Source organism: Sus scrofa, chromosome 16 (assembly GCF_054392235.1).
Source record: "Sus scrofa isolate SSC_HxYL_T2T_F1_AM1 chromosome 16, Sscrofa_HxYL_maternal_Yorkshire_Landrace_v2.0, whole genome shotgun sequence".
NCBI classification, from domain to species: domain Eukaryota; kingdom Metazoa; phylum Chordata; class Mammalia; order Artiodactyla; family Suidae; genus Sus; species Sus scrofa.
In genome coordinates this window covers 77,217,406-77,230,426 of record NC_139398.1, presented here as the reverse complement: position 1 = coordinate 77,230,426, position 13,021 = coordinate 77,217,406, and the positions used below count along the sequence as shown (strand labels likewise).

Genomic DNA, 13,021 nt, shown 5'->3' with positions numbered 1-13,021 from the left:
TTATTGTTTTTTTTTTTTCAAAGAATCAACTTTTGGTTTTGTTGATAATTATCTATCATTTTTCTTTTTCCAATTTCAATGACTTTTGGTCTCATTTTTATTTCCTTTCTTTGATTTACTTTGAATATATATATATTTTCTAGTTTCTCTAAGTGGATACTTAGATCAATAATTTGAGATTTTTTTCTTAGAGAAGCAGTAAATCCTATTAATGGCTCTTTAAATACTGCTCTAGCTACCTATGTTGTTTTGTAATTTGATGCAATTGAAAATACTTAAAGTCTGATACTTCCACTTTGTTCTATGGGTTATTTTAAGGTATATTCTCTAATTTAAAAAAAATTGGGTAATTTTCCAGATACTCTTTTATTACTAATTTTTTTTGTTTAAATCTTTATAATCTGAGGACACACATCATACTATTTCTATTCTTTAATTTATTGAGGTTTCTTTAATGGTTCCAAATGTGACCTGTGTTAGTGAATGTTCCAGGTGTACCTGAGGAAAAAAATTATATTTTGCTCCTTTTGAGTAGAGTATTGTATATAAGTCAGTTTAGTGTTTTGTTCTTGTTTAGAGTTCTACTTTATAAATTAGATTAGTTATTAATGTAGCTACATCAGTTTCTTTTCTGTAGTGTTTTTATGGTGTACGTTTCTCCATCTTTTCTTTTTAATACATCTATGCCTTTATATTTAAAGTGAGTTTCTGTAGAAAGAATGATTCGAGTCTTACTTTTTTTTATCCAGTATGACCATCTCTGTCTTTTAGTTGTTGGATTTAGACTATGGACATTCAGTGTTAGCATTTATATGACTGAATTAAAATCTATCATCTTGCTAGCTGTTTTCTATTCTTTCCTTCAGTTCTTTGTTTTTCCGTCCCTTTTTAATGCCTTTCACTTGTTAATTAAGCATCTTTTAATGATTTCATTTTATATCCCCTGTTAACTCATGTGTAATACTGCCTCAAAAATAGTTTTATTGGCTGCCCAAGAGTTTAAAATACACATCTTTACTTAGAATCTAGCTTCAAATAATATATCATTTTATGCATTTTGTAAGTACCTTATAATGATATATTTCCAGTATTTCTCCCTTCATTTGTGATTTTAACAATGTATTCTTACTTTTTTTACTTTAAGAATTATCTTGTAGAACAATTAAAAGTAATAAAAATAATAAAATGAATTCAGTTTTCCCTCATTTGTTCCATTTGCAACAATCATCATTTCCTTGAGTAGGTCCAAGTTTCAGTCTAATATCATACTTTTACTGTATATTCAACAAATCTTTCATCTAGCTCTGTGGTGATATAATTGGCAAAACTATATATTTATATTTCAAAATGTGAAACATCAGAAAGATGGTAGACTAGGAGTTTCAAACACTTGTCTATTCCAAAAAAACAACTAAAACAACCAATAACTACATACTTAGAAGGATAGCTCTGGGAGAGCCAAGACTACAATGAAGAAGTTGCAGAAACCCTGGCAAGTAAGATAACTTAGATTGCAGCATAGAGAAGTGTAGAAAGCTGTGAAACAGCTCAGTGCCAAAAGGGATCCCATAAGTGAGATTTCATGCTATGGGGATATGAGAAAAGAAAGACCCCAGAAATCCTTGTCACCCTCGTGGACATTTGCAGCCTTTGCTATTGAGGATTCTTGCAGTCTTCACTGGTGATGAACTCAACTGATGACAGTGCATCTCCTCTCTGGGGCTAGAGCTGCTGCTGTGATTGAATCCTCCCTCCAGGGGTTGTTGCTGCTCCCTGCTCTCCATGATTGGGAGGCCACAGTGCTTTGCTATCTGCTGAAATGGAGGTGCCACTGAGCTGTTCCCCATCTCCTGAATCCTAAGTCATGGCTTTGACTCTCCATCACTGGTGCTGTATACCTGCACTATAGGTCCTGAGTTCCAGGGCTGTGCTGTTGTTACTTTGTACTCCATGTCCTGGGACCTGAGTTTGGACTTGGACCTGCCATCCCTGGGGTGACAGATAGGGGGAGAAGGGTGGATGATATACTACTACATGGTCCCTCCTCCCATCCTACACTGGCCCAGGCTAGTAGTACACGCTGTCATCACTGATCTCATACCATTGCTGTATCCTGCACATCCACCCCCACATCACCTCAATGAGCCCCAGAGACCCAGATCCCATTGCCATGGGTGTTCTGCAGATGCTTACACCTCAGAAACTGGTGCTACTAATGCCATCAGTGAGCCTGTGCCCCAGGTGCCGTAGTAAATAATGTGTGCCTCTGAGCCCAGAACTTTGGCTCCACTGCCATTCATTTCATTTTGAGAATTTATCTACATCTCTCTCCCCACTCCCCACATGCATATATACATACCTCATGCTTGGTTAAGATACTTTCTTTAGATAGGTCCTTAGTTCAACCTCATCTATCAATGCTAGGTCTCCCATGCTCTCTTTCTTTCTCTTGCTGTGGATTTCTCTGCTTGAGTTTCACACAGGTGGCCTGACTTCTTCTAGATGTGAAGTAACCCCATTATTTTATCCCTCGCACCCCTCAGAGAGGGAGCCAAAGATGTAAGCATAGTCTTCTCATGCCCTAAATCGCTGAGACTTACTTAGCCTTAGCATCATGGCCAGCCACATCTGAGGCTGGAACACTTCTGCTCTGTGCCATCATTTCCCTGACCTTTAAAATCACAGAATCATGGTGTCTCAGGCTTGGAGGAAATCTTAAAGACCAAGCATATACTTGTTCTCAAACTTTAATTCTATCACAGCAAAAGGAAGAACAATGTAGACGAGGATAAGAATCTCCCACTGATAGAGGTCAGTCAAGTTTGCTCACTGCAAATATAATTTGGTTTGTGAGTATGTGCAATTCTTTTCTTTCAGTTCTCCTAGCTCTTCCATATCTGACAGTTTTCATTCCTTGTAATCATGAAACTGATTTAATTTATATATTTAAAAAAATCACAAATGTTGTTCTATATGAGTAGTAACAAATTACCTGTGTTATACTACAGAAGCGATTGTGGCCACAGTCATGTATCAGAAAGCAAAACTGGAAACTTCCGAACCTAGTCTAACTCTTTAGTTGATTTTTGTGATCCCTTTATATTTCTGTCAAATAACTACTCATCCTCTTCTTACCTACCTCCACTGACAGGGGGATCTGAGTTCCTTCCTCTTGAGGAAATTCCAGTTATTAATAAGCCAGTACAGATGGCATGAAATCTCTCTCTGAAATTTTTCCCCATTGGTTTTGTTATATATTCTTAAGCCATGTAGAAAATATCTATGAAGTGGTCATGACACATGGACACTCTTTGCCTGCTTCCTTGTGGTCTTAACCAAATCGCTGATGGTACCACTGGGCTTGATCAAGTGTTTTTGGATTAAAGGAAATTTTGCCTGATGATTAGGGCTGATTAGCATTCTTGAAGCAGAAATGAAACAGAGCATTTTGAAGCATCTCCAACCAGGAGAAGCATTTGGAGCTAGTCCACTGGGAGATCTTAGAAGTGAGGAAAGCACAGAGAAGATGCCCTTTGCCTTCTCTAAACACCACTGAATGCCAGTCTCACCCAAAGGAGCTGTAGAGTCTATGAAAGGAAATTCATCCCTATGGACATGAGTCCTGATCCATAGCATGGGGGTGAACAAAATTATTTTCTGGACATAGCAAAAGTTGATAGGTGGAGTAAGTCTTCCAGAATCCAGAGTACAGAAAGAATGCCTGGGATTGAGTCAATGCTCTACCATGAGATTTTGGACAAATTCTTTAATCTCTCTAAACATTAGCTTCATCATTTGTACATGGGGAATAATAATAGCACCATGTCATAGGCTTATTATGAGGATTAAATGATTAATTATGTAAATAAACACTAAGTGCATTATTATTTATATTTAAAAATTGACATTCACATTAAAAAAAGGTAATGGTCAAAATTTCAAGGTTAAGATAGCCCATGTATTTTTCAAAATTCAGAATTCAAAATTTATCCAAATTGACACTCCAGACTCATTAAATGGCGTCCCCTTTATTTGTTCCCCTCCTGACTACTGTCTTGAACAAAAAGATAGCTTTGCCAATCTCATCTGGGCATCTTTTTTCAAAGGATGTTGATAACTATGGGAATAATGCATTTAAACCTGTGGGCTTAATGAGAAGTACCCTTAATAAGAGACTGCTGGCTGTCCTGTTCTCTCCATAGGAATTCATGTGAATGGGTTGTCTCTCTGAAGGTACATACACAATCCCCCAAATAATTTGATTCAACTACTTGAATTAGCGATACTGTGCAGACATAACCAACATTGTTGCTGAAGGGAAGATAAAAGGCCAAAGTGAGAACAGTCACAGCCTGGGGATAAAAGAAGAGAAAAGGGAAAAGAAACAATTGTACTCTTTATGAAGAACATTGAAATCAACATTTGAACCACTTACAATGTTTATTATGATTTGGGAGCCTATAAAATATATGTCCCATGATAACATCTTTAAGAATTTAACTGATAGGTCAAAATGTCATTTTATTGTTTGATTTAACTAGAGTTGAACATTTTGTCATATATTTATAAGCCAAAGTATTTTTTTATTGTGAAATACTCAATCATGTATTCTGCCCACTTTTAATTGGGTTGTGTATTAGTCATATTCATATTAGGTTGTTTTATTTTTCTTATATTGCTTATTCTTTTTAAAAAATTTTTCTAGAGTGTTGTTTACTTACAATGTTACAATGTATTCATTTCAGGTGTATAGCAGAGTGAATCAGATATACATATATCTGCTTTTGGTGTAAGGTTAGGTTGTTTATATATCTCCATTATTTTTTCCCATATAGGTTATTATGGACTGTTGAGTAGATTTCCCTGTGCTATGCAGTAGGCCCTTGTAAATTATCTATTTTTTATACAGTAGTGTGTATATATTATTCCCATCCTATATTATTCATACCACAGTTTTTCCTATGGTAACCATAAATTTGATTTCAAAATATATGAGTTTCTTTCCATTTTATAAATAAGTTCTTTTGTGTCTTTTTTTTTTACTAGATTCTAAATATACAAGTGATATCAGATGATATTCTTTCTCTGCCTGACTTACTTCACTTAGTATGATAATCTCTAGCTCCATCCATTTTGCTGCAAATGACATTTTTTTGCTCATTTTTAGGGCTAATATTCCACCATATATATATATATATATATATATATATATGTATATATCAATCACATCTTTTTCCATTCCTCTGTCGATGGACATTAGGTTGTTTTCATGTCTTGGCTATTATTAATAGTGCTGCAATAAACATTGGGCTGCATGTGTCTTTATAAATTGTGGTGTTCTCTGGACATATACCCAGGAGTGGGATTGCTGTGTCATATGGTAGCTCTATATTTAGTTTTTAAAGGAATCTCCATACTGTTTTCCATAATGGTTGCACCAACTTACATTCCCACCAACAGTGTAGGAAGGTTCAATTTTCCCTACACCCTCTCTGACTTTTATTGTTCATAGACTTTTTGATGATGGCCATTCTGACTGATGTGAGGTGAAACTTTTGGTTTCATTAATCTCTCTTTTTTTTTTACTCTATTTTATTTATTTCTCTGCTGATCATTACAATTTCTTTCCTTCTACTAATTATTGGTTTTGTTTATTCTCTTTCTAGTTGCTTTTGGTGTAAGGTTAGGTTGTTTATTTGAGATTTTTCTTGTTTCCTGAGGTAAGAGTGTGTATTGCTTTGAACTTCCCTCATAGAACTGCTTTTGATGCATCCCACAGGTTTTGGATCATTATGTGTTCTTTGTCATTTGTCTTTAGTTATTTTTTGGTTTCCTCTTTAATTTCTTTAGTGATCCATTAGTTATTTAGTAACATATCATTTAGCCTCCAGGTGTTTATGGTTTTGGCTGTTTTTTCATTGTAATTGATTTCTGGTCTCATAGTGTTGTGGTTGAAAAAGATGCTTGATATCATTTTAATTTTCTTAAATTTACTGAGTCTTGATTTGTAGCCTAAAATATGATCTGTTCTGGAGAATGTTCCATTTGTATTTGAGATCAAAGCTATTTTCTGCTGCTTTCAGGTGGAGTGTTCTATACATATCATTTAAGTTTATCTTGTTTAGTGTCTCATTTAAGGCCTGTGTTTCTTTATTGATTTTCTGTCTTGTTGATCTGTCCATTGATGTAAATGGAGTGTTAAAGTCTCTCACTATTATGGTGTTACCATTGATTTCTCTTTCTATGACTGTAAGCATTTTCCTTATATATTGTGGTGCCTCTATGTTAAGTGCAGATGTACTTACAATTGTTATATCTTCTTGGATTGATCCTTTGATCATTATGTAGAGTCTTCATCTCTTGTAACTGTCTTTATTTTAAAGTCTATTTCATTTGCTATGAGTATTGCTATTCCAGCTTTCTTATGATTTCCATCTGCATGGAATACCTTCTTCCTTCCCCTCACTTTCAGTCTGTATATGTATCTAGACCTGAAGTGGGTATCTTATAGATATATTGGTCTTATTTTTGTATCCATTAAGCCCATCTATGTCTTTTGGTTGGAACACTTAACTCCACTTACATTCAATGTAATAATTGTTATGTATGTACTTATTTCAGTTTTCTTAATTGTTTTTAATTTGTTATTTTAGGTCTTTTTTCTTCCCTTTGTTTTTTGTTTTCCTGTGATTTTATGACTATCTTTAGTGTTGCGTTTGGTTTGCTTTTTCTTTATAATTGTGTCTACTGTAGTTTTTGTTTTGCAGTTCCCATTAGATTTTGGTGTAACAGTCTAAATATGTACCTAATTATTTTAGGTTGCTATTCTCTTTCAAATGCATTTTCCATATTCTACATTTGTATTCTCTTTACAGTTGCTAGTTTTGATAACATAATTGTCTGTGGGTGATCTCTTACTTTCATTTTATGTTTGCCTTTACTGATTAGTTCTCCTATTTTTAATTTGCTTTTTTCTAGTTGTGGCCTTTTCTTGTCAATCTAGAAAAGTTCCTTTATTTGTTGTTGGGAAGCTGGTTTGGTGGTGCTAAATTTTCCTCACTTTTGCTTGTCTGAAAAGCTTTTGATTTATCCATCAACTCTGAATGAGAGCCTTGCTGGTTAGAGTATTCTTGGTTGTAAGTTTTTCCTTTTCATTAAGTATATCATGCCACTCCCTTCTGGCCTGCAGAGTTGCTGCTGAAAAATCTTCTGATAACCTTATATGGGTTCCTTTCTATATTTTTTGTTGTTATTCCCTGTTGCTTTTAATATTTTTTTCTTTGTCTTTAATTTTTGTGAGATTGATTAACATGTGTTTCAGTATGTTCATCTTTAGATTTATCCTGTATGGGACTCTGTGCTTCCTGGACTTGAATGAGTGTTTCTTTCCCTATGTTAAAGAAGTTTTCAGCTATAATCTCTTCAAATATTTTCTCGACCCTTTCTCTCTTTCTTCTCCTCCTGGCACCTCTATGATACCAATATCAGTACATTTAATGTTGTCCTAGAGGTCTCTTAGATTGTCCAAAATTTTTTTTCATTCTTTTTTCTTTATTCTTTTCCATGGCAGTGATTTTTACCATTCTGTCATACAGCTCACTTACTCATCCTTCTGCCTCTGTCATTCTACTGTTGATTCCTTCTAGGTTATTTTTCTTATCAGTTATTGTAGTGTTCAACTTTGTTTCTTTGTTTTTAAATCTTCTAGGTTTTTTAAAAACCATTTCTTATAACTTTTCAATCTGTCTCTCCATTCTTTTTCCAACATCTTGGATCATCCTTACTATCATTACTCTAAATTCTTTTTCAGGATATATCTTCTTCATTCAGTTGTTTTTGTGGATTTTTATTTTGTTCCTTTTTCCAAAACATATTTCTCTATACTCTCATGTTATGTAACTTTATGTGTTTGTGGTCTACTTTTTTGCTGGCTACAGGATTGTAGTTGCTCTTGCTTTGGATATCTGCCCCTGATGGGTGAGGCTGGTCCAGGGGCTTGTGCAGGCTTCCTGATATGAGGGATTTGTGCCTTTCCACTGGTGGGTGGAGCCAGGTCTGTCTCTCTGATGGCCAGAGTTCTGTCAAGGAGTGTCTTTAAAGATGGCTGTGAGCTCAGAACAACTTTGGGCAACCCGTATGGGTTTGATATTTTTAGCGTGAGGGCTCTTTGTTAATAGGGGTGCTTGTCAACTCTTTGCTCAGTGTATACTGGCCATTATCCTCCTGATAGGTGTTACTGATGTGTTGACCAGAGCATGCACTGGGTATTGAATAAGGCCCCCTCTTTGCTCTATGGTTGTCACTGCTCTGTCATGGGCAGGGTCTGCTCCCTGGTTGTTGGGGTAGGAGCCCCCTAGATATGTTTCTGAGCACTGTTTGTGCTCTGTGGTGTGAAATAAGCAGGATTGGAGAATTCCCACTGGGAGAGGAACCCCAGAGTTTTTCTCTGCTGGAGCTGTTCATCTATCTCTGAGTGTGCTCTGTGGTATCACCTTTCCTCTGTTGTGTGGGTTCACCAAGTAAACTTATTGGCCTGGCTCTGCTGGCAGTTGGTCCTGGTGTCTCTTAGATATTGTTTTCACCAGGCCATCAGTGCAGATCCTCTGATGTCAGGTCCCAGGACTACAGTAGTAGTGCCCCTGTGCTTCTAGTGGGAGCTGTGGAGATAGCTCAGACTCTTGCCTGGACCAACCCCCACATGTACAGGTCCTCAAATCCCACAGTTGGTAAAGCCAGACCTTTCTCATCTACAGGAGCCTTCTTCGTCCGTTGGGGTGTTCCGTAGGCATTGGATTTATGGAGCTGGTAGTGGAGGTGTAAATCTGTGATTCAGGTGTAAATCTGAAATGCAGAAGGAGCATTTCAGCACTTCTTCCTTAGTTACAGAGTCCCTAGGGCTCAGCTGTGGTTCCAGACCCATCTCTGCATGTGGGCAACCCACTGGAGACTGCTCCCAAGGTAGCAGGAACAAAGCAACCTCTCCAGAAGGGAGGCATGTGGGGCAGCGATCAGGTGCACAGGGCTCACTCGCACAGGAGGGGAGCAGAGCAGGGGCCAGGCTGAGTGAGGAAAGCCCTGCCTAACCTTACTCTTACTGGTTTTTACAAACTCTTTAAATGTCAAGGAAATAATCCCTTTTACATGAAGAAATTATTATATTTTATATAGTTGAAATATTGACATGACAGTATCTAAAACATAAATTAGGGAAGCATCAGTGTCTTTTAGTTCTGGAAAATGGGTGTGTTTTCACTTTCTATGCTTTATTTGAAATAGCATAAAATATCCTCAGATTAGTACTTACTCATAATTAAAAGAAAGCAAAAAAAACCAAAACTGTAATTTTTATTACATCTCTTTCTTATGAACCTATATTAACTCAGATGATTGGTGCATGTGTAGTAGTTTTGTTCTGTTCTCTATGAGTTTTATCCATACATTTTAGTCTTAAATATATGTCAAGATTGGGCAAGAATTTAGTTAATAATACCACAGTTTTTATTTTCTCTGTTTTTCCTTCTAAATAGAGCATTTAGCAAGAATGTTATTTTGCTCAAGGATTTTGCATATAGTTGTTCCCAAAGTATACCCTTATACTGTTTGGGCATATCTGAGTGTAATTTTTTGTTTCTCTGGGTTTTACCAATAATGGTTAGAACTATTTTAACATTTGAGTGTTCAATATTGGTTAGTAACTAGTTAAATTAACAAGTCAATTATGCATTATTAATATTCATCATATAGCAATAGTAGTGGGAGTAGTATTTAGAGTTGTTTTTAGCTTTTTTTTTTTTTTTTTTGTCTTTTTCTAGGGCTGCATCTGCAGCATATGGAGGTTCCCAGGCTAGTGGTCTAATCAGAGCTGAAGCCACTGGCCTACTCCAGAGCTACAGCAATGCCAGATCTGCAACCTACACCATAGCTCATGGCAATACTGGATCTTTAACCCACTGAGTGAGGCCAGGAATCGAACCCACAACCTCATGGTTCCTAGTCAGATTCGCTAACCACTGAGCCACGACGGGAACTCGGGTTTTTATCATTTCTTGTGTGGGATATAAAAAAAGAGGAATATGGAATCAGTTACTTCATCTGTGAAATAGGAGCCCTAATGGCATTTTCCCTATGAGATTATTTTTAAGGTTTGAAGGACATAATACACATAAGGCACATGGACTTGTGCCTAATATATAACAACATCTCAATAAAAATTAGCTTTTATGGAGTTCCCATCATGGTGCAGTGGAAACGAATCTGACTAGGAACCATGAGGTTGTAGGTTCAATCCCCAGCCTCACTCAGTGGGTAAAGATCTGAAGTTGCCGTGAGCTGTGGTGTAGGTTGCAGACACGGCTCGGATCCTGCATTGCTGTGGCTGTGGCATAGGCCAGCAGCTGTAGCTCTGATTCAACCCCCCTAGTCTGGGAACCTCCATATCCTGCAAATGCAGCCCTAAAAAGCAAAAAAGAAAAAAAAATTAGCTTTAATTATCATTCACCAATATTAAGAAAGAAAGAGCATTTCCTCTCCAGTTTCCCTGAGCCATACTAATAACTCTTTTTTTTTTTCTTTTTAGAACTGCACCCTTGGCATATAGAGATTCGCAGGCTAGGGGTCAATAACTATTCTTTTTCTAGAGGCAGTTTTGTTCCCAGAGGTAAGTGCTAGGACTTGAGAGAAGTTCATAGAAGTTAGATGTTTGCATCAGGGTCAAATTTGTCTACAAAAAAGGTATTCTTTCTACATTTCTAATAAAACTTAGTGCTCAGTAATACGCACATCACACCCCAAATCTGCTAAATTAAGTCCTTTTCTAGGAAAATTACCCAAGTGGAAGGGGGAAAACAACAGCAAGCCATCCACTATTGTGTGCATACTGAAAACTTTAATTACATGGAGTTTGATCCTGTGCTTGACCAAGAAAGAAATGTAGTTCTTTCTAATGAGCTGAGCACACATGCATTTGGAGAAGTTCATCATCAACAGTGCTGCCAGGAAGAGAGTGCCCTCCATTGTCGTGGTTCATTATTGGATTATATGATTTTCATTTTTTCCATCGCCAGACTTACCACTTTAAATGCTCCATCCTTTGCAATCAAATGTAATTCTTAAGCTTCATTTAGAAGCAACAATAGTGGTGTCCTCTGAAATGGAAAAAGAAAAGGAAGGAAAAAATAGAGATGAGATCTAATTTACCAGAACACATCCTAAGAAATGAGACGATAAACCTGTCCCTTGGAACTTAACATAACACACTCTCATACAGGGCCCAGTGTGGGTTAATTGGGGGTTGGGGTTTTACAGACAGTTCTGGGAAACAGGGTTTTCCTGGAATGGGGAGCCCCTAGAGCCATGGGCCTGTTGCAAACATATTTTGGGGCCCTGTCTACATAACAGCCACCAGAACACCTCCAAGGGTAACAAATGCTAAAAATAATATAAGCAAATGTAGCCAGCTTCCCTGGGTTGGGAGCAGGCTTTGGAAATAGGAAGGTGGTGCAGGACTAAGCCTCAGTACAGAGGGGAAAAAGTCATTTTCCTCTGCACAGCCTGATTTGCTACATCTACCTCTTGGTTCCTGTCTCTGGCCATGCAGGTGGGGGAGCACTTGGTCAGAGCCCAAAGAACCAGATGCTCATTAGCACAACAGGGCTTCCTTTATCACGTCTATGAATCACCAGCCTTGAGTGTCCTCTTCTGATGGTCTGAATTTTTGATCCTACCTTGCAAGTGCAGGGACTGAGATGATAGGGTTAAATATAGGCAGATCCTTTCTAAGCATGTTAGGCTGTTTTGATGAATATATTTTTATGTGAAGCCCTGGACTTTTTGACCACAAATTCATTAATCTTATCACTCTTTCAGCTGCCTCCACCTCCTACACCCACCCATTTCCCATGCATTTTTATTTTGTTTTAAAACCAGTTTGAAACATGCTGACATGGAAATATAAAATATAAGATTATTAGACTAAATCCTACATCTTAGGATTTTAGAGTTGCTTAAGCACTTGGGGAACTTCTGGTCCAATTTCTTTATTTTAGGGAACAGCAGTAAAATGGCTTCTGCTTAAAGGTCAGATACTGCCACTGCCCTGTGCATAACCCCCAGGTCCTACTGTGCCAGTGCAGTTGGCCTGACTGCCAAACTGGCATCTGCATCTCTTTGCCTGAGGGCTTTCCCTGGCTTCTGAAACCCACTCTGCCCACACAACTGGCAGGCTGGAAATACCTGGGGAATTACTGCCCCCTACTCCAGCATCCTTTTGCCAGTGGTAGACAGAAATGTTTATATAAACACCCCAGTTTCCTCATCAGCAGTTCCCACCTTTGCCAGTTAAATAATTCTGGGGCATATGGTCTATACTGGATCTCGGAGTTCCCAACAGTGGTAACTTGGATAGTTACCACTTATAATACATTCATACACACACACATACATATACATAATTATATATAAATTATAGTATAAATACTATATATATATATAAATTATTATATTATATATAAATTATAGCATTATCCTCCCTATACTGGCATTCTTTATTTCCCTGACTTACCTCCCTATTATTTTATCTGGATTTCCTAGATTGCCCTCCAAATAGCTGTCATTTGTGCACAGATTCTAAAGTCAGGTTCTATTTCTGGAGGACTTCAAAGATACCCCTGTTCCTTGCATGTACTTCTAGAAGTTCTTCATAGCATGAGATTTTGTAGCAGCTTGTTTTTGTGACTATAGCCCTTACCAGTTAGTAGATTTGACAATGATCAACAATAGCTTTGCATCTTTGCTTTCTCAGGCTTTATCACAGTCCCAGCATGTAGTGAGAGGCAGTCCCTCTTTGCGGCAATGAATGAAATGGAATCCATGAGACTTTCTCACTGCTTACTCCAGAGGGAAGTGCCTGGGCTCTTGACTCCTGCGGTTCTTGTCATGCAACGGCATCATCCAGTCCTTCTCTGGTATACCTATACTGCTTATGACCACCCAGCATGCGTTCCTCCCTAGACAATTTCAGTCC

General features: G+C 37.5%; 1 long non-coding RNA gene across 14 annotated transcripts in view; it reads left to right on the top strand.

The window, feature by feature from the left end:
- LOC106506547 (uncharacterized) overlaps positions 1–13,021 on the top strand; it is a 760,340-nt gene that overhangs the window by 415,116 nt on the left and 332,203 nt on the right. The window contains exon 3 of one of the 14 annotated variants that reach the window (XR_014830977.1): positions 10,577–10,658. The exons of the other annotated variants lie outside the window; for them this stretch is intronic. This is a non-coding gene — a long non-coding RNA (uncharacterized LOC106506547). Of the gene's footprint in view, positions 1–10,576; positions 10,659–13,021 lie in introns of those variants that run through there. 14 annotated transcript variants of the gene reach the window in all.